The 20,000-nt window shown below is 50.3% G+C and overlaps 3 non-coding genes and 3 pseudogenes across 3 annotated transcripts; 3 read left to right on the top strand and 3 right to left on the bottom strand.

Annotated features, from left to right (window-relative positions):
- Positions 1-148: 148 nt before the first annotated feature.
- On the top strand, positions 149-257 carry LOC114909663 (uncharacterized; annotated as a pseudogene).
- Positions 258-576: 319 nt separating this feature from the next.
- On the bottom strand, positions 577-695 carry LOC114909651 (5S ribosomal RNA). Its single transcript, XR_003797357.1, has one exon. It is a non-coding gene; the product is annotated as a 5S ribosomal RNA (ribosomal RNA).
- A 926-nt stretch (positions 696-1,621) lies between these two features.
- On the bottom strand, positions 1,622-1,740 carry LOC114909649 (5S ribosomal RNA). The gene has a single exon (XR_003797355.1). It is a non-coding gene; the product is annotated as a 5S ribosomal RNA (ribosomal RNA).
- A 992-nt stretch (positions 1,741-2,732) lies between these two features.
- On the bottom strand, positions 2,733-2,841 carry LOC114909658 (uncharacterized; annotated as a pseudogene).
- A 5,539-nt stretch (positions 2,842-8,380) lies between these two features.
- trnak-uuu (transfer RNA lysine (anticodon UUU)) lies at positions 8,381-8,453 on the top strand. The gene has a single exon. It is a non-coding gene; the product is annotated as a tRNA-Lys (tRNA).
- A 643-nt stretch (positions 8,454-9,096) lies between these two features.
- On the top strand, positions 9,097-9,215 carry LOC114909659 (uncharacterized; annotated as a pseudogene).
- The last annotated feature ends 10,785 nt before the right edge of the window (positions 9,216-20,000 follow it).

The following is a 20,000-nucleotide window of genomic DNA, read 5'->3' as shown; positions in this document are numbered from 1 at the left end:
TTGGACTCTCGCGAGCGTTTCACAAGAGAGGGGCAAAAGCGCGCTCCGCTCCTGTGCGGCCAAAGCCCGAGCCGCACGCTCCGGCGCTCTTCGCGTGAGCCTTTGGCGGGCAGCAGCTTCAAGTAGGGCGCACACGGTGCTGGCGCTCGCTTACGGCCATACCGCCCTGAATGCGCCCGATCTCGGAAGTCTAGCCGGGTCGGGCCTGGTTAATACTTGGATTGGAGACCGCCTGGGAATACCAGGTGCTGTAAGCTCTTCTTGTCTTTGTTTTTTCCGCCCTCTTTTTTAAATGATGATTTCATTTCATCATTCATTTACTTATCTATTCACTTATTTATTTTCATTTAATTATTTATTTTCATTTTATTTTCCCCTCCGTTTGGTTTCGCACGCGAGGAACCGCTCTCCGCCTCCGCTCACTTTTTCAGGCTCCGAGTCGGGGTCCCCACCTGGAAGCGCGCTCATTGTCTGGAAACAGTCCTTCTCCGCTGCTTCGTGTGCGTAGCAGGATTTCACTGCATTTGAACTCCCCCCGCGTTAAACACTCTAGATAAGTAAATAAAAGAAAAGAAGAGCTTACAGCACCTGGTATTCCCAGGCGGTCTCCAATCCAAGTACTAACCAGGCCCGACCCTGCTAGACTTCCGAGATCGGACGAGATCGGGTGTATTCAGGGCGGTATTGCCGTAAGCGAGCGCCAGTGCCGTGTGCGCCCTACTTGAAGCTGCTGCCCGCCAAAGGCTCACGCGAAGAGCGCCGGAGCGTGCGGCTCGGGCTTTGGCCGCACAGGAGCGGAGCGCGCTTTTGCCCCTCTCTTGTGAAACGCTCGCGAGAGTCCGACGAAAAGCCGTCACGACTCCGAGCACGTGCGATCGGTGTGACACGTTGAAATCGCGCACCGAACTGGAGGAAAAGAAAGTCCAGAGAAGAATGAACGGTTGCGAATGAACTCCGTGGGAAACAAAGAGTGTTTAACGCGGGGGGCGGGGGGAGTTCAAATGCAGTGAAATCAAGAGAAACGCTCGCGAGAGTCCAACGAAAAGCCGTCACGACTCCGAGCACGTGCGATCGGTGTGACACGTTGAAATCGCACACCGAACTGGAGGAAAAGAAAGTCCAGAGAAGAATGAACGGTTGCGAATGAACTCCGGGGGAAACAAAGAGTGTGTAACGCGGGGGGAGTTCAAATGCAGTGAAATCCTGCTACGCACACGAAGCAGCGGAGAAGGACTGTTTCCAGACAATGAGCGCGCTTCCAGGTGGGGACCCCGACTCGGAGCCTGAAAAAGTGAGCGGAGGCGGAGAGCGGTTCCTCGCGTGCGAAACCAAACGGAGGGGAAAATAAAATGAAAATAAATACACACACACACACACACATTTTCAGAACCGCTTGTCCCATACGGGGTCACGGGGAACCGGAGCCTACCCGGCAACACAGGGCGTAAGGCCGGAGGGGGAGGGAACACACCCAGGACGGGACGCCAGTCCGTCGCAAGGCACCCCAAGGGGGACTTGAACCCCAGACCCACTGAAAATAAATAAGTGAATAGATAAGTAAATGAATGATGAAATGAAATCATCATTTAAAAAAGAGGGCGGAAAAAACAAAGAAAAGAAGAGCTTACAGCACCTGGTATTCCCAGGCGGTCTCCCATCCAAGTACTAACCAGGCCCAACCCTGCTAGACTTCCGAGATCGGATGAGATCGGGCGTATTCAGGGCGGTATGGCCGTAAGCGAGCGCCAGCGCCGTGTGCACCGTACTTGAAGCTGCTGCCCGCCAAAGGCTCACGCGAAGAGCGCCGGAGCGTGCGGCTCGGGCTTTGGCCGCACAGGAGCGGAGCGCGCTTTTGCCCCTCTCTTGTGAAACGCTCGCGAGAGTCCAACGAAAAGCCGTCACGACTCCGAGCACGTGCGATCGGTGTGACACGTTGAAATCGCGCACCGAACTGGAGGAAAAGAAAGTCCAGAGATAAATGAACGGTTGCGAATGAACTCCGGGGGAAACAAAGAGTGTTTAACGCGGGGGGCGGGGGGAGTTCAAATGCAGTGAAATCAAGAGAAACGCTCGCGAGAGTCCAACGAAAAGCCGTCACGACTCCGAGCACGTGCGATCGGTGTGACACGTTGAAATCGCGCACCGAACTGGAGGAAAAGAAAGTCCAGAGAAGAATGAACGGTTGCGAATGAACTCCGTGGGAAACAAAGAGTGTTTAACGCGGGGGGAGTTCAAATACAGTGAAATCCTGCTACGCACACGAAGCAGCGGAGAAGGACTGTTTCCAGACAATGAGCGCGCTTCCAGGTGGGGACCCCGACTCGGAGCCTGAAAAAGTGAGCGGAGGCGGAGAGCGGTTCCTCGCGTGCGAAACCAAACGGAGGGGAAAATAAAATGAAAATAAATACACACACACACACACACATTTTCAGAACCGCTTGTCCCTCACGGGGTCACGGGAGACCGGAGCCTACCCGGCACCACAGGGCGTAAGGCCGGAGGGGGAAGGGGACACACCCAGGCCAGGACGCCAGTCCATCGCAAGGCACCCCAAGCAGGACACGAACCCCAGACCCACCGGAGAGCAGGACTGCAGTCCAACCCACTGCGCCACCACACCCCCTCTGAAAATAAATAATTAAATGAAAATAAATAAGTGAATAGATAAGTAAATGAATGATGAAATGAAATCATCATTTAAAAAAGAGGGCGGAAAAAACAAAGAAAAGAAGAGCTTACAGCACCTGGTATTCCCAGGCGGTCTCCCATCCAAGTACTAACCAGGCCCGACCCTGCTAGGTTTCCGAGATCGGGCGCATTCAGGGCGGTATGGCCGTAAGCGAGCGCCAGCGCCGTGTGCGCCCTACTTGAAGCTGCTGCCCGCCAAAGGCTCACGCGAAGAGCGCCGGAGCGTGCGGCTCGGGCTTTGGCCGCACAGGAGCGGAGCGCGCTTTTGCCCCTCTCTTATGAAACGAACGCGAGAGTCCAACGAAAAGCCGTCACGACTCCGAGCACGTGCGTTGAAACAGATATTCCCTCAGCTTGCCAGCGAGGCAAAACTGTGATATACAATGCTCTCTGTTAAATATTCGTTCACCGACGAGTGAAGCTGCTCCAGTAAACGACAATCTTAAGTTACCAATCTGATCTAGTCTTTCTTACCGAAACCTGGCTCGGCGGGTCCGATGCGATTCCGCTAACAGAAGCCGCTCCGGACAGATATGATTATTTCCAGAAATCTCGTTCTGTGCGTCGCGGCGGTGGAGTTGGCGCACCTTGCAGTAATAGATTGCAAACAACACTGAGGAATCGTGATAATCTCACCTCGTTTGAAGTTCTAGAGCTAGATTTCAAGTCAAAACCCAACATACCTATGTTCCTTTTTCTACCGTCCACCTGGACCGCACTCCTCCTCTCTCTCTCGAGGAACTCAGTAACCGTATCAGCGATTCAGTCATTACTCGTGACAAAATTATCTCGATGGGCCATTTCGATGTTCATATAGACGCGCCATCGGATACTCTCGCTAACAGTTTTAAGTCTCTCTTATTATTAGTCTTTCATATTGATGAAAACACTACTGCTAAAATTGTTCATTACATTGGAAGCTCAGATTCTGGAACGAGTAAAGATACTGATCGAATGGCTTTCGGCTATAGTTCAGTGGTAAAATTCGCCCAAGGCTCTGCAGCCCCACCAAAAGCTAAACTTATTCGAACTGTAAGAAACTCACCGTGGTTCAACGAATCAACTCGTGCAATAAAGTTAGAATGTCGTAAATTAGAGCGTAGGTGGCGTTCGAGTGAACTAAACGTTTGTCACGCAGCCTGGTCCGATTGTCTAAGAAAATGGATTAATAAGTTCAAAAAAGAAAGAAAAAAAAAACAAAGAAAGAAAGCACTTTCTCACGCCGGATCCGAGTACTACCGCAAGGTTAATTGATGAAAATCGGAAGAACTCTCGCTTCCTGTTTAATGCCATCGCTTGCTTAACTGGTAAACACAAAGATAGTAAACGGTGCATTTCCGCAACCATTACTAACGATGAATTTATGCTGCTCTTCAATAAGAGATTAGAGAACATCCACGAATCCATAGTGCCCTCTAGCTCGGCCTTAGCCAGCATGAGCTCTTCTGGGAATGATAATATTAGTTGTCCGCACCGCCTCGGTAGCTTCGGCGTAATAGCTGTAGAGGAAATTACCGCGCTAGTTCGCTCCGTGAAAGGTACTACCTGTCCTTTGGACCCAGTCCCCGCTAAGTTACGGAAAGCCGCAGTTTCCGCGCTCGCGGGACCTTTTTTGTTAGCATTGTGAATGCGTCGTTACCGAACGGCTGTGTTCCAAAAGCCTTTGAAATCGCCGTTATTAGACCCCCCTCCCCGCTAAAGAAACGGATTGTAATAACGATCCGGACTGTGATAACCCATGTAATTATAGGCCCATCTCCAGTCCACCGTTTTTATCCAAAATTCTAGAAAAGATCGTAGCTTCCCAAATTGTGAAATATCTTAATCACCATGACAAACGCGAAAAATTTCAGTCTGGTTTCCACACCGGTCACGGCACTGAAATGGTGCTCACGCATGTTCTCGGTGATATTCTCATGTCTTCCGATGCCGGTCAGATCTTTATTCTTGTGTTACCGGACTTGAGTGCCGCATTTGATACTGTAGACCATAGCATCCTACTGAGTAGACTTGAAAACCCGGCTGGCCTAAGAGGTACCCTTCTGAAGGGGTTTGACTCGCATTGAGCTAACCGTGAGCAATTTGTACTAAAATCTGACGACTGCAGCCCCTCCATCTCAACTGTGGTTCAAGTATGGTGTGCCACAGGGATCTGTGTTGGGGCCATTACTGTTCTTGCTTTATATGTTACCATTGGCTGACATGATTCGCAAGCACAATGTGAATTTCCATCCGTACGCCGATGGCACGCAGCTACATGTATCGTTTAAACCTGATGATCCATCACACGTGGTGTCTCCAGCTAACTGTTGTACCAGTATAGAATAATGGATGAGTTTTAAAAAAAAAAAAAAGGAAAAAAAAAAAAAAAATTCTGCATCTCTAAATGCCAGTGAAACAGAGGTACTTGTGGTGGGTGGCGATGGCAAAACTCTCGACAGAATTCACGCCAGTCTTTACAACAAATGCTATTAGCTTGAAGCGTACGGATTGCGTCAAGGATTTGGGAAGCTGTCATTTGAATCTCATGTAAGCGCTTTGACTGAGTCGCGCTTCCTTCAGTTAAGAAACGTAGCTAAGTTACGGCGATTCCTATGCAGCTGGGATGCCGAGAAACTGGTCCGTGCTTCCGTTTCAAGCAGGCTGCACTACTGTAGCGCTTTATTATCGAGCTGTCCATGCGATACTGTGTCCAGGCTACAGTCGGTACAAAATGCTGCTGCAAGAGCTGTCGCTAGAACTAGGCAGTACGACCGTATGACACCGCTACTTAAATCGTTACGTTGGCCCCGGTCGCATTTAGACTTAATTATAAAATCCTACTTTTGACCTGTATGGCAATACATGGCATTGCTCCTGCATACCTTTGTGAGATTATTGATTCTCATATCCCAGGATGATACCTTTGTTCACTGGATGCAGGTTACCTTAAAGTGCCTGTGATCAATAAGACCTCAGTAGGAGGTCGTGCCTTTCGCTACTGAGCGCCTGAACCGTGGAATACTTTGCCAGTTACCGTCAGAAATGCCCCGTCTGTTTCTGCCTTCAAATCTAGACTAAAGACTTCTTACACGTTCACTCAGGCATTCCACCTCGAAATGTAATTCCGCTTGCCTGCGTTTGTTTTGACCACCTTCATACAAATGCATATGTAGCACGCCGAGGCGGCCGGGGAAGGGGGCGGAGATGGGGACGAGGCATTCGCAGCTGGGGTTGATTGCACTCCCTATTTCGTCCCCTGTGTCCCAGCAGTGAGGGAGAGAGACGGAGAAGGAGAGCAGATCCACGCAGATGAGCACGAGCGCGAATTCTAACCCGAGCCCGGAGGTGATGCCGCCCGGACCGACCCAAGGCCCCTAGCCCCCCCCCGACCCGCACGAAGCCCACCCGACCAGTTCCCTATCCTCCCTTTTTCCATCCCCTTCCTTCTCCCTGATCCGTGACTGAACAAAACCCCTTCACGGACGGGCACCGCGTCCGTGGTCACCTGCCTCGTCTGTTGCGGTCGTGCCGAAACCCGGGAGCCGGCGAGACGGACAGAGACCAGCTGGAGCGCATTCTCCAATGGATGCAAGCTGCAGCAGCAGGAGTCGCTGGACGCGATCGTAGCGGTCCGGCTCGCAGAGCGCCGGGCCCTGGTGGAAGCCCTGGCCACCCTCGTGGACCGCCCGATCCATATCCTTATCCATAACCCTAACCCTATCCGAATCGCTTTCCCAGAACAAACGGTCACTTTGCGGCTATCCCTGTCACTGTTTTCAACCCAACCTCAAACCCGAAACCTGTCCCTATCCTTATGCCTATCCCTAACCCTCACCCTAACTGTAAACCTAACCCTGCACCTATCCCTATCCCTTTCCTCAACCCTCTCTCTGACCCTAAGCCCCCCATCCTTATTCCTATTCCCATTCCTATCCTTATCGCCATATCAGAGTCCAGTTCCCTGGTGGAAGTCGCTGAGGTAGTTGGAAAGCTCCACAGTGGCAAAGCACCGGGGTGGGGCGGACGAGATTTTCCCGGAACTGCTTAGAGCCCTGGATGTTGTGGGGCCTGTCATGGCTGACATGCCCGTGCAATGTTGCACAGACATCGGGGACGGTGCCTTTGGATTGGCAAACTGGGCTGGCGGTCGCCGTCTCTCAGAAAGGGCACGGGAGAGCGTGTTCCGGCCGTCGGGGTATCGCACTTCTCGGCCTCCCGGGGAAAGTCTTTGCCAGTGTACTGGAAAGGAGGCTCCGGCCAACAGCTGAACCTCACGTTGAAGAGGAGCAATGCGGGCTCCATCCGGGCCGTGGAGCAGCGGAGCAGCTTTTTACCCTCCCGCCGATAACTGAGGGGGCACGGGAGTTCGCTAATCCAGTCTACACGTGTTCCGTGGACTTGGAGGAGGCCTACGGCCGCGTTCGCCGAGAAATTCCACGCGAGGCAGTTCGGGAGTACGGGGTGCCGGGGCCACTGCTGCGGGTCAATCGGCCTTCGCAACACACCGAGCGAGAGCCGCGTCCGCACACTCGGCATCAAGTTAAGCCCGTTCAGCGTGGCTGTTGGACTCCGCCGAGCTTGCGCCTTGCCCCCCGCACCCGCTTGTGGTCTTCATTGGCAGCACATCAAGGCGCGGCCGAGGTCAGGAGGAGGGCATTCTGCGTGAGGGCCGGAAGGTGCTCTGGTACCAAGTACACTTATGAGCATCCTTGCGTTTGAACATGGTGTTTCTTATGGACAAGCCACGACTAGCACAGAAGTCCAATAACATTTCACCATTCGGGTTCAGATTGGGCAAGCCGTTCTTCCCAATCACCCTCCCCCGCCAGATTTTCCAGTCATTGCTAACGTGAGCGTTGACATCCCCCGGCAGGACTATGGAGTGTGTAGGTGGGGCCCTGTCCAGAACCCCACCCACCTTCTCCAAGAAGGCCGAATACTCTGAGCTGCTGTTTGGTGCATAAGTGCACACACAACAGTCAAAGTCTTCATCTCTGCGACCCTAAGTCGCATTGAGGCGACCCGCTCGCCCACCGGGGCAAACTCCAACTGTATGGCAGCCAGCCGGTGGCTTGTGAGTATCCCCACGCCCACCCGGCGCCTCTCGCCTCGTGCAACTCCTGAGTAGGAGAGGGACCACCCCTTGTCGAGGAGTTTGGTTCCAGAGCGAACACTGTGAGTGGAGGTGAGCCCAACTATATCCAGTTGGTATTTCTCAACCTCCCGCACCAGTTCCGGCTCCTTCCCCCCAAGCGAGGTGACATTCCACGTACCAAGAGCCAGTTTCCGTCGCGAGGGGCTACGACGCCATGCGCCACCCCGCCGCCTCCCGCTGCCAGGTATACATTGCACCGGACCCCCATGCCGGACCTTGCAGGTGGTGGGCCCACATGGCCCCCCGACGATGCCTTTTCGGGCTGAGCCCGGCCGGGGTACGTGGGCTGCCCGGCCACCAGGCGCTCGCCTAGGAACACTACCCCCAGGCCTGGCTCCAGGGGTAGGTCCCGGTGACGCTATTCCGGGCAGGGTAAACGATCTCGTGTTTACCTTTTCCATGGAGGTTTTCGGATCGTGTTAGTCTGGATCTTCACTCCAGACCTGTTCGCCTTGGGAAACCCTACGAGGAGCGTAGTGTTCCTGACGATGTAGGTCTGGAGTTCCCTAGATCACACGAGCCCTTCCACCACGCCCAGCCCCCATTATATTAAGGGCCTGGGTAGCTCAGTTGGTAAAGCATCAGACTTTTAATCTGAGGGTCCAGGGTTCAAGTCCCTGTCCAGGTGTAATGTTCAGTGTTGATCTGAGGCTCTGTAAGGTTGGAAGTGTGTATGCAGTAGTGTCACCTTTGAGTAGCAATGTAAGTTCTGATGTGTAAGGCGCAGCCATACACTCTCTGACTCCAGAGCAGTGAGGGATTTTTTTTTTTTTAAATTATAATTTTATTATTGATTAACTTTTTTATTTTTATTTTATTTTTTGCTCTGTTTTGTTTCGCACCTGAGGAACCGCTCTCCGTCACCCCTCACTTTTTCAGGCTCCAGTCGGGGCTCCCACCTGGAAGCATGATTATTGTCTGGAAACAGTCACTCTTCAATGTTTCATTTCTGTAGCAGGATTTCATTGGATTTTAATTATTCCCCGTGTTTAACACTTTTGTGACTCCAGGAGTTTATTCACAACTGTTTATTCTTCTCTTGAGTCTCTTTTTGTCCTGCTTGGTGGGTGATTTTAATACGTGACATCGATCGCAGTAGATACTGATAGTCATGACCACTTTTCATTGGACTCTCGTGAGTTTTCACAAGAGAGAGGCAAAAGTGCGCTCCGCTTCGTGTGGCCAAAGCCCAAGCATGCGCCGCATGCTCGAGCGCTCCTTGCGTGAGCCTTTCACGAGCAGCAGCTACAAGTAGGGTGCACACGGCGCTCGCTTACAGCCATACCACCCTGAATACGCCCGATCTCGTCCGAGCTCAGAAACTAAGCGGGGTCGGGCCTGGTTAGTACTTTGATGAGAGACTGCCTGGCAATACCAGGTGCTGCGAGCATGTTTTTTTTTTTTTTTTTTAAATAATAATAACTTTATCATTAACTGATTTCATTATTTATTTTTATTTTATTTTCCCCTCTGCTTTGTTTCGCACGCGAGAAACCGCTCTCCGCCACCCGTCACTTTTTCAGGCTCCAAGTCGGGGCACCCACCTGGAAGCACGATTATTGTACAGCAGCTACAAGTAGGGCGCACACGGCGCTCGTGCTCGTTTGCGGCCATACCACCCTGAATACGCCCGATCTCGGAACACTGAAAAAAATGATTCTGACCCCTAGTAAGTAGTACATATAGCTATTTCCTTTATTTAATAGATTTTAATATGTAATTTAATACTACTTATATTTTTCAATTAATTTAAAAATGTACTGGCTATGTTTAAATCCAAGTTAATTTTATTCAATTAAAGGTAATTAGAAAAAAAAAAAACACATTCAATGAGCTTTCCACATACTGTCCTCTCCTGCGCGTGTCTATATGTTTTCCCGCTTTTTTATGTCCTTGAGATGGGGAACTTTTTCACTGTCAAGCATTTGCAGCAGTACCTTCGGTGTAGCCCTGACGGGTTCTCATTTTTGGTAAGGAAGCAATTTGTAGCCACAGATGTGTTATATATATATATATACACACACACACACATTTTCAGAACCGCTCGTCCCATACAGGGTCACGGGGAACCGGAGGCAACCCGGCAACACAGGGCATAAGGCCGGAGGGGGAGGGGACACACCCAGGACGGGACGCCAGTCCGTCGCAAGGCACCCCAAGCGGGACTCGAACCCCAGACCCACCGGAGAGCAGGACTGTGGTCCAACCCACTGCGCCACCGCACCCCTCTCTCTATATATATATATTAAAAAAAAAAAAAAAATCCCACTCGCCCCCCTTTTGCGGGCGGTCTTACTCCTTCAAGCTTGGGTCCTCTACCAGAGGCCTGGGAGCTTGAGGGTTCTGTGCAGTATCTTAGCTGTTCCTAGGACCGCGCTCTTCTGGACAGAGATCTCGGATGTTGTTCCCGGGATCTGCTGGAGCCACTCTCCCAGCTTAGGGGTCACAGCCCCAAGTGTTCCGATTACCACGGGGACCACTGTTGCCTTCTCCTTCCACATCTTTTCTAGCTCCTCTTTCAGTTCTTGGTATTTCTCAAGCTTCTCATGTTCTTTCTTTCTGATGTTGCCATCGCTTGGGATGGCGACATCTATCACTATGGCTTTCTTCCTCTGTTTGTCCACCACTACTATGTCCGGTTGGTTAGCCGTTACCAGTTTGTCAGTCTGGATCTGGAAGTCCCACAGGATCTTGGCTTGGTCATTCTCGACCACCCTTGGGGGTGTATCCCACTTTGATCCTGGGACTTCCAGCCCATACTCGGCACGGATGTTCCTGTACACTGTGCCAGCCACTTGGTTATGGCGTTCCATGTATGCCTCGCCCGCTAGCATCTTACACCCTGCTGTTATGTGCTGGACTGTCTCACGGGCATCTTTGCACAGCCTGCACCTGGGGTCCTGCCTGGTGTGGTAGACCCCAGCCTCTATTGATCTTGTACTTAGAGCTTGTTCCTGTGCTGCTATGATTAGTGCCTGTGTGCTGTCTTTCAGTCCAGCTTTGTCCAGCCACTGGTATGATTTTTCGATATCAGCCACTTCTTCAATCTGCCGGTGGTACATACCGTCTAGGGGTTTGTCCTTCCATGACGGTTCCTGTTCTTCCTCGCCCTCCTTCTCGGGTTTCTGCTGCCTGAGGTATTCACTAAGCATCTCATCAGTCGGGGCCATCTTCCTGATGTACTCAAGGATCTTTGTTGTTTCATCCTGGATAGTGGCTCTGACGCTCACTAGTCCTCGGCCTCCTTCTTTCCACTTAGCGTACAGCCTCAGGGTGCTGGATTTGGGGTGAAACCCTCCATGCATTGTCAGGAGCTTCCTTGTCTTGATGTCAGTGGCTTCTATCTCCTCTTTTGGCCAGCTTATTATGCCAGCGGGGTATCTGATGACCGGCAGGGCGTAGGTGTTGATAGCCCGGACCTTGTTCTTCCCATTCAGCTGACTTCTCAGGACTTGCCTTACTCTCTGCAGGTATTTGGCGGTTGCTGCTTTCCTTGCGGCCTCTTCACGACTCCCATGCGCCTGCGGGATTCCAAGGTACTTGTAGCTGTCCTCGACATCTGCTATGTTGCCTTCTGGTAGTACAATCCCCTCAGTTCTGACTACCTTCCCTCTCTTTGCTACCATCCGACTACACTTATCCAATCCGAATGACATTCCGATGTCATTGCTGTAGATCCTGGTGGTGTGGATCAGGGAATCGATGTCTCGTTCACTCTTGGCATACAGCTTGATGTCATCCATGTAGAGGAGGTGACTGATGTTTACTCCATTCCGTAGTCGGTATCCGTAGCCAGTCTTGGTGATGATCTGGCTGAGGAGGTTCAGGCCTATGCGGAACAGCAGTGGGGACAATGCATCTCCTTGGTAGATGCTGCACTTGATGGTGACTTGCGCAATCTGCTTGGAGTTGGCCTCTAGGGTTGTTTTCCACTGCCCCATCGAGTTCCTGATGAAGGCTCTTAGTGTCCTGTTGATCTTGTATAGTTCTAAGCATTCCAGGATCCATGAGTGAGGCATCGAGTCATAGGCCTTCTTGTAGTCAATCCAGGCGGTGCACAGGTCGGTCTGTCTGGTCTTACAGTCTCGAGTGACTGTTCTGTCGACCAGTACCTGGTGTTTTGCTCCTCTGGTGTTTCTACCAATTCCTTTCTGGGCCCCGCTCATGTATTGAGCCATATGCCTGTTCATCTTAGCTGCTATGATACCTGAGAGCAGCTTCCATGTTGTGCAGAGGCAGGTTATCGGGCGATCGTTGGATGGGGCTGCTCCTTTCTGGGGGTCCTTCAGGATCAGGATTGTCCGGCCTTCTGTTAACCATTCAGGGTGGGTCCCATCCATTAGCAGCTGGTTCATTTGTGTTGCCAGGCGCTCATGGAGTGCAGTTAGCTCCTTTAGCCAGAAGGCGTGGATCATGTCAGGGCCTGGTGCTGTCCAGTTATTCATACTCGATACTCTTTCTTGGATGTCTGCCATTGTGATGGTTACTGGATCCTGTTCAGGGAGGTTGCTGTGGTCTGCTCTTAGATCCACTAGCCACTGGGCTTTGTTGTTATGTGATGCCTCCTTCTCCCATATGTTTTTCCAGTATTGCTCAGTCTCCAACCTTGGTGGGTCCGCTCTCACGTTATTACCCTGCCACTGAGAGTACACTTTGGATGGTTCTGTGGAGAACATCTGGTTTATTCTTCTGCCCTCTATCTCTCTTGTGTACCTCTTCAGGCGGTTAGCCAAGGCTGTGAGTCTTTGCTTGGCAGTTTCTAAGGCCTCAGGTATAGACAGCTTGCTGTACTTCTTAGGCAGGGTTCTCCTCACACCTTTCTGCAGTTCCGATAGCTGGCTAACTTCCCTTCGTGCTGCCTTGATCTTGGCCTCTAGCCTTCTTTTCCATGGAGGATACTGCTTCTTATGCTCGGTACTCATCTTGTATCCAAGCATCTCAAGGATCACTGTTGCTGTGTTGTATATCAGCTGGTTGGTCTCAGCGATGGTCACAGTAGGGATTGTTCGCAGTGCTGCATTCGCATCTTCAAGTAGACTTTCAGTAGATACTTCACTTGGTCTTGGTAATAGGCCACGGGGGCTCCAGGTGTCCTTCTTAGCCATGATCTTATCTCTTAGGTCAGCTGCTCTTGCATTCAGCTTACAAGGGCTCATTGTTCTTGGGGCTTGGTACCCAATCTCAGAGTGTGGGGATGATGATATCTGCCCCCTGACCTGTTGTCCTGGCTCCCCCTTGCCGTAACATTTGTGTTGTACCTCATCAATCTCTAGTTGCGATAGCAGTTGTTTCTTGCGGAAGTTGTAACACTGAGCGTTAGTCTTGATGTTGGGTTTCGAAGTATAATATATATATATATATATATATTTTTTTTTAAATTAACAATAGGGTTCTGTTTACACTTCAACATCTGATTTCTTAAAAATATAGTTAGCTAAATAGTATCTTAGTATTACAGCGGTAAATGAGCTTACTTGCGAAGGTGAATGGTTAACATACGTAGCGTTATATTAAATACACAGCTGTACCAACGGGGAGATGACTAATGGCTCAGCGGCAGCTCTTCCTTCACCTATCTTGCTAGTGGGTATCTTAACCGTTAACGGGAGGTCAGCGGGGTGTCCCGCAGCTCCGCCATCCCGCTACTTCAGCTCTTTCTCTACAACTAGTATATGTATTAACGTGGTCGGAGCTGCAAGTGCACTGTTTCTGCCACGCCCACACCTCCGGGCCGACACGGAACACCTGGGACGCAACGCAGACTACAGCATAAAAGGCTGCGTCACACCACCAGCTGATGCGGAACCTTGATCTGCCTCCTCGTTAGCGACCTTCTCTAGCCATTTCCTGTTCCCGAACGCCTTCCCCGAACCCGTCCCTTGTTCCCCCGATCTCCTGCCTCTTTCTGATCATCGACCTCTTGCCTGTGTACTGACCTCGCCTTTTGGATCCTCCCTGTTACGACGTTCGCACCTCGAAGACCCTTTGCCTGTTCTCTGACCTCCTCTCTTGGATTTCCCCGAAGACACCACGATTACCGCTCTGCACTTGGGTCCGCCGCTGCCTGCAAGACCCGACCATGACAGTTTCGCAGTCGCTTAACATGATGAATAGCAAAGCTCAAAACGTGAAGGCGAAACAAAAGGCTCAGAGAAAGTCTGTTGAAATCAGAAAAATGGAAGCATCCAAAAGGCTCAGTTCATAATAATAATTAGTTTTGCGTCGAGCAGAGGCAGCTCTGACTGCAGGAGGCAGAATGGATTGAGGAGCACGGACGCTGAGTCATGCTAACACCAGGTTGTGAAGTGGTGGGCACAAGAAAACAGGGATGAGATAATCCTAGTTTAGTTAGTAGGTTAATCTTTTTTAGTTCAGTTTTGTGCTCTGCTTTCATCAGAAATTCTAATGTACTATCAAACCAAAGTACTACAAGTATTTTGTGTGTGTGTGTGATTAGTTTAGCTTTGAAAGCATAATCTCTAAATGCTGTAAAGTGATTTCACAATCGCTCATCAGAGAAATATCGCACTTGCTAGAAAATATTCCAGCACCGATTTAAGAAATAAGTTAATAAATAAAATTATTATTGAAAATTAAGTCAGTTCTCTGCTAGACTGGCATTTGTTGCCGGTTTTGTGTGGCACAAAAGCCTGAAATTCAGGAGAAGGAAGTGAGTTCAGGCATGTTTACTCTCAGAAGCAGAGAGATGCATGAAGTGCATGCAGGTCAGCACAAGACAATGCACAACCTCGTTACGGTGTTAAAAGGCAGTGTGTTTTCTCTGCACATCTTTCTCATTTCAACGTCTGCACTGGCTTCCCACCAGATGTTGCACGTGACATCTTTGAAGGCATATTACCAGTTGAGCTGGCACACTGCCTGACCTTGTTAATTTCAAAAAAATATTTCACACTTGACATTCTCAATGAGTCCATTCAGAAATTTCCTTATAGATGGACAGATAAGAGCAACCGTCCTCATGCTATTCCCAGGAGATTCCTGCTTAACAAAAGTATTGGAGGAAATGCTCACGAAAATTGGAGTCTTCTGAGGTTACTTCCACTTGTAGTTGGACAGTCGGTGCCCTCATCTGAGCCGGCCTGGCAGGTTATTTTGGACCTTAAAGATATCGTTGAATCAGTTGTTGCACCAGTGCACACGACACAATCCATTGCTTTCCTTGAAGCCAAGATATGTGACCACAGATTTAGGTTACAAGAGGTGGTTTCCGACTATAAAGCTGTTGCCAAAACATCATTTCGTGGAACATTATCCACAGATGATCAGTTCATGATGGCATATCACTTGGAGTCAGCCACAACTGAGAAGTCTGGCTTGAATGTTTCAGCTTTCTCAGCTGTCTCTGTTGACATTTTGCATCAAGAGGCCGGCGAATGGTGACACTGAAAAGATTCATACACGTACAAGGTTAGATTGCGGTAATTTATGTTGTGTTCGTTAATCGCATGAGTTGATACGATAATATGCTAAATACGGTAACAAGAGGGTTACCTAACATTTCTTGCCAGAGGACTAATTTTGTTTTTCGTAAAGACATAAGAATAGTCATTGTAAGAGTTTTGAGGGAAGATATCCAGTCCCCTATCTCTCTGAGCTAAATTACCCTCATGTTGCCATTTACTATGGAAATGTGCATGTTAAGGAATACATTTCTGAAGCACAACAAAAACAATGTTCAAATCTGTTTGTTAAAATAAATCATGTTCGAAGGAAGAACTACCACACAAACAAAAGAATTTTTGGTCATTCCGCTGAAAGAAAGTATTGGCAAAATTAATTGCATTTTAAAGGCAGATTAAAATTGTGTGGCAGTTCTTCCTTTGAACATCGGAGAGGTCTTCAACTCCCACCTCCGACAGAGCTTCAACCAGGTCCCGAGGGAGACTGGGGACATCGAGTCTGAATGGACTATGTTTCACGCCTCCATTGTCGGGGCGGCGGTTCGGAGCTGCGGCCATAAGGTCTCCGGCGCCTGTTGCGCCGGCAATCCCCGAACACGGTGGTGGACACCGGAGGTAAGGGATGCCGTCAAGCTGAAGAAGGAGTTCTATCGGGCCTGGCTGGCTCATGGGACTCCTGAAGCAGCTGACGGGTACCGACGGGCCAAACGGAGCGTGGCTCTGGCAGTTGCCGCGGCAAAAACTCGGGCTTGGGAGGAGTTCGGTGAGGCCACGGAGGAAGACTTTCGGTCGGCCTCAAAGAGATTCTGGCAAACCGTCCGGCGACTCGGGGGGGGGGGAAGCGGTGTTCCACAAACACTGTTTACAGTGGAAGTGGTGCGCTGCTGACCTCAGCTGAGGATGTCCTCGGGCGGTGGAAGGAGTACTTTGAGGATCTCCTTAATCCCCTCCGACACGCCTTCCGTAGAGGAAGCTGAGGCTGGGGACTTGGAGGGGCCCTCGTCCATTACCCTGGCTGAAGTTGCTGAGGTAGTCAAAAACTCCTCGGTGGCAAGGCTCCGGGGGGTGGATGAGATCCGCCCCGAGTTTCTCAAGTCTCTGGATGTTGTGGGGCTGTCTTGCCTGACACGCCTCTGCAGCATCGCGTGGAGTTCGGGAACGGTGCCTCTGGACTGGCAGACCGGGGTGGTGGTCCCTCTTTTTTAAGAAGGGGGACCGGAGATTGTGTTCCAACTACAGGGGGATCACACTCCTTAGCCTCCCTGGGAAAGTCTATGCCAGGGTACTGGAAAGGAGAATCCGACCGATAGTCGAACCTCGGATTCAGGAGGAGCAATGCGGTTTTCGCCCTGGCCGTGGAACACTGGACCAGCTCTATACCCTCACTAGGGTGCTGGAGGGTTCGTGGGAGTTTGCCCAACCAGTCCATATGTGTTTTGTGGACCTGGAGAAGGCATTCGACCGTGTCCCTCGTGGCATCCTATGGGGGGTACTTCGGGATTATGGGGTTCGGGGCTCGTTGCTACGGGCTGTTCGTTCCCTGTATGACCGGGGCAGGAGCTTGGTTCGCACTGCCGGCAGTAAAAGTCAGACCTGTTCCCGGTGCATGTTGGACTCCGCCAGGGCTGCCCTTTGTCACCGATTCTGTTCATTATCTTCATGGACAGAATTTCTAGGCGCAGCCAGGGAACGGAGGGTGTCTGTTTTGGTGGCCGCGAGATCTCGTCTCTGCTTTTTGCGGACGATGTTGTCCTGCTGGCTTCATCAAGTCAAGACTTGCAGCGCGCACTGGGGAGGTTTGCAGCCGAGTGCGAAGCGGCGGGAATGAGAATCAGCACCTCCAAATCCGAGGCCATGGTTCTCAGTCGGAGAAAGGTGGATTGCCCCCTCCGGGTTAGGGGGGAAGTTGCTCCCTCAAGTGGAGGAGTTTAAGTATCTCGGGGTCTTGTTCACGAGTGAGGGAAAAATGGAGCGGCAGGTTGACAGACGGATCGGTGCGGCGCCCGCAGTAATGCGGTCATTGTACCGGTCTGTTGTGGTGAACAGGGAGCTGAGTCGTAAGGCGAAGCTCTCAATTTACCGGTCGATCTACGTTCCTAGCCTCACCTATGCTCGTGAACTCTGGATCATGACCGAAAGAATAAGATCGCGGATACGAGCGGCAGAAATGAGTTTCCTCCGCAGAGTGGCTGGGCGCACCCTTAGGGATAGGGTGAGGAGCTCAGTCACCCGGGAGGAGCTCGGAGTAGAGCCGCTGCTCCTCCGCATCGAGAGGAGCCAGTTGAGGTGGCTCGGGCATCTGTTCCGGATGCCTCGTGGACGCCTCCCTGGGGAGGTGTCCCGGGCTTGTCCCACTGGGAGGAGGCCTCGGGGCAGCAGACCCAGGACACGTTGGAGAGACTACGTCTCCCGGCTGGCCTGGGAACGCCTTGGGATTCCCCCAGAGGAGCTGGAGGAGGTGTGCGGGGAGAGGGAAATCTGGGGGGCTCTGCTTGGACTACTGCCCCTGTGACCCGGTCCCGGATAAGCGGAGGAAGATGAATGGATGGATGGATGGATGGATGGATGGATGGATGGATGGAGGTTTCCTATAATAGTGCTTCAATAAAATTTTTCATAACCTATTTGCTTCTAACTAGTCACATTTATTAATGCAGCTGGGACTTTCCTCCAAAGGAACTTACCATGTTAAGATACCTCTTCAGCCATTTACACAGCTGAAGAATTTCATCAGAGTAATCGAGGATAGGTACTTTGCTCAAGGGAACTGTGGCAGTAGCTGAGATTCAAACCTACCAACTTCAGGTCAAGAGGCAGCAGCACTCACCGCGACGCTACCAAGTGTCTCCGTGGGCTTTAAAAGGCAAACAGTTAAGGCAGTCAAGATGACATTAACCACTTTTTTTTTTTTTAGTGCTTACAAACACTTTTACCACGGCAACTCATCAACACGTTTCAAATGCACAGAGGTTCTCGCTTCTGGCTCCGTTGTGGTGGAATGACCTTCCCCTCTCACTCAGAACTGCCTACTTTTAAAAAGGGTCTGAAAACTCATCTCTTCCGGACCCATTTCGCCCAAGATCTCTCCCGCTCATGTATGGTTTAAATGTTCATGCACCATAACTTCATGAACGTCACCACATAAAGCCTTCACTCAGCCACTACTCTGGCATCTTATTTGCTTGCTTGTGTATCTTCTAATATTAAATAAATAAATAAATAAATAAATAAAAATTTTTAAAAAGAAAATTGGTAGGAGGATATCGGGATTTGTCTATCTTGTGTTTTATGCACCTCCTTGAATGATGAACCTCGGTGCAGCAAGTGGTAGGTAACAAACTAGGTTTACGTGGGTCATATGTCTCTTAATGTAATGCATAAATTGTACTTTTGCTGAGATGTACGTCGCTTTGGTCAAAAGTGTCTGCCAAATGAATAAGTGTAAATGTAAATGTGGCTCCAAACACTTGAGGTAGAATCCAGACACAGGAAATTAAGCTGACGTGATGATGCCATTAAAAGTCCTGAAATGACACCCATGAGCTACAGACTTTACACCAAGGATCTTCAAAGACCCGTGAAGGTAACGTTAAGCGCAGGCTAAGGCAGTACCTCTCTGCATCGTTGTGCTCTTCCTCAGACATCCTACTGCAAAGGAAATCCTTCAAGGTGCAGGTATTTTCCATCCACTCAATGAGACCAACGCTGAGGGCAGAACCACAATGTATCGGATATGTATCGCACAGATGCTGCACAACGTTTCCCAGACACAAACCCATGGACACCATAACTAATTAAACATTGTGCCTTACTGACCACTGAGAGCTGACCTTAGAGTTGAGGCTAATTTGTTGAAATCATCAACACCCCACAGTAAACTGGTGAATTCCTTAGTTTGATTTATTATGGAAAGTAACCTAAATGATTACAGTGTGATATCCAGCATTGTTAACACTAATCAGTATTAATCTGTAAGTGACCTATTTGCTACATAAATTTCATTGACTGGATCCAAAAAACAAAGGCCATTATTCAAGATGCCTAGACAATAAAACAAAAATTGCAAATGTATAAGAAAAAAAAGAATTAGGACAGTTGTATTAAAGCAATAACCACACACGTGCACACGCACAGAGAAAAATGGGAAAATGAGAGCGCACCGTGTTGTCATGGGGATGACTTTATAGATACGCAGCACCATGTTCTTCTGAGAGCAGGTGGCGTCACTCCGAAGGATGGTGTTCACGATGCTAAAAAGCTGCTCGGTGCGCTGGTGGAAAGGAGCTTTTGTGCTGTTTTGACCACGGTTTCGATGGTGTTGGGCCCGGGATAAGTCCTCGCTGATGTTGAGCCCCACGTACTAAACACAGCCCACCCTCTCCACTGCCGTCCCACTGATTAGAACAAGTGTGCGGTCTCCTCCCACAGTCATCTCCTTGGTTTTACCAACGTTCAGAGAAGAGGTTGTCGTGCTGACATGGTACTGAACGCTGAGCTATAATCAAGAAGCAACATTCTCACATATGCCCCTTTCCTGTCCATGTGTGAGAAGGCAGTATGGAGGGCAGTGGCAATAGCACCCTCCGTAGACCTGTTCTGGCAATATGCAAGTGCAGTGGACCTAGGGTGTCAGGTGGCGAAGAGGGGATGTGAGATTTGACTAACCGCTCAAAGCACTTCATGATAAGTGATGCGAGCGCTGCAGGGCGGTAGTCATTTGAGCAGCTGAGTCTCCACGAGCATCCCTGCAGAGC

The sequence above is a fragment of the Scleropages formosus genome, unplaced genomic scaffold (genome assembly GCF_900964775.1).
Source record: "Scleropages formosus unplaced genomic scaffold, fSclFor1.1, whole genome shotgun sequence".
NCBI lineage: Eukaryota > Metazoa > Chordata > Actinopteri > Osteoglossiformes > Osteoglossidae > Scleropages > Scleropages formosus.
This window is presented reverse-complemented; position numbering and strand designations above follow the sequence as displayed.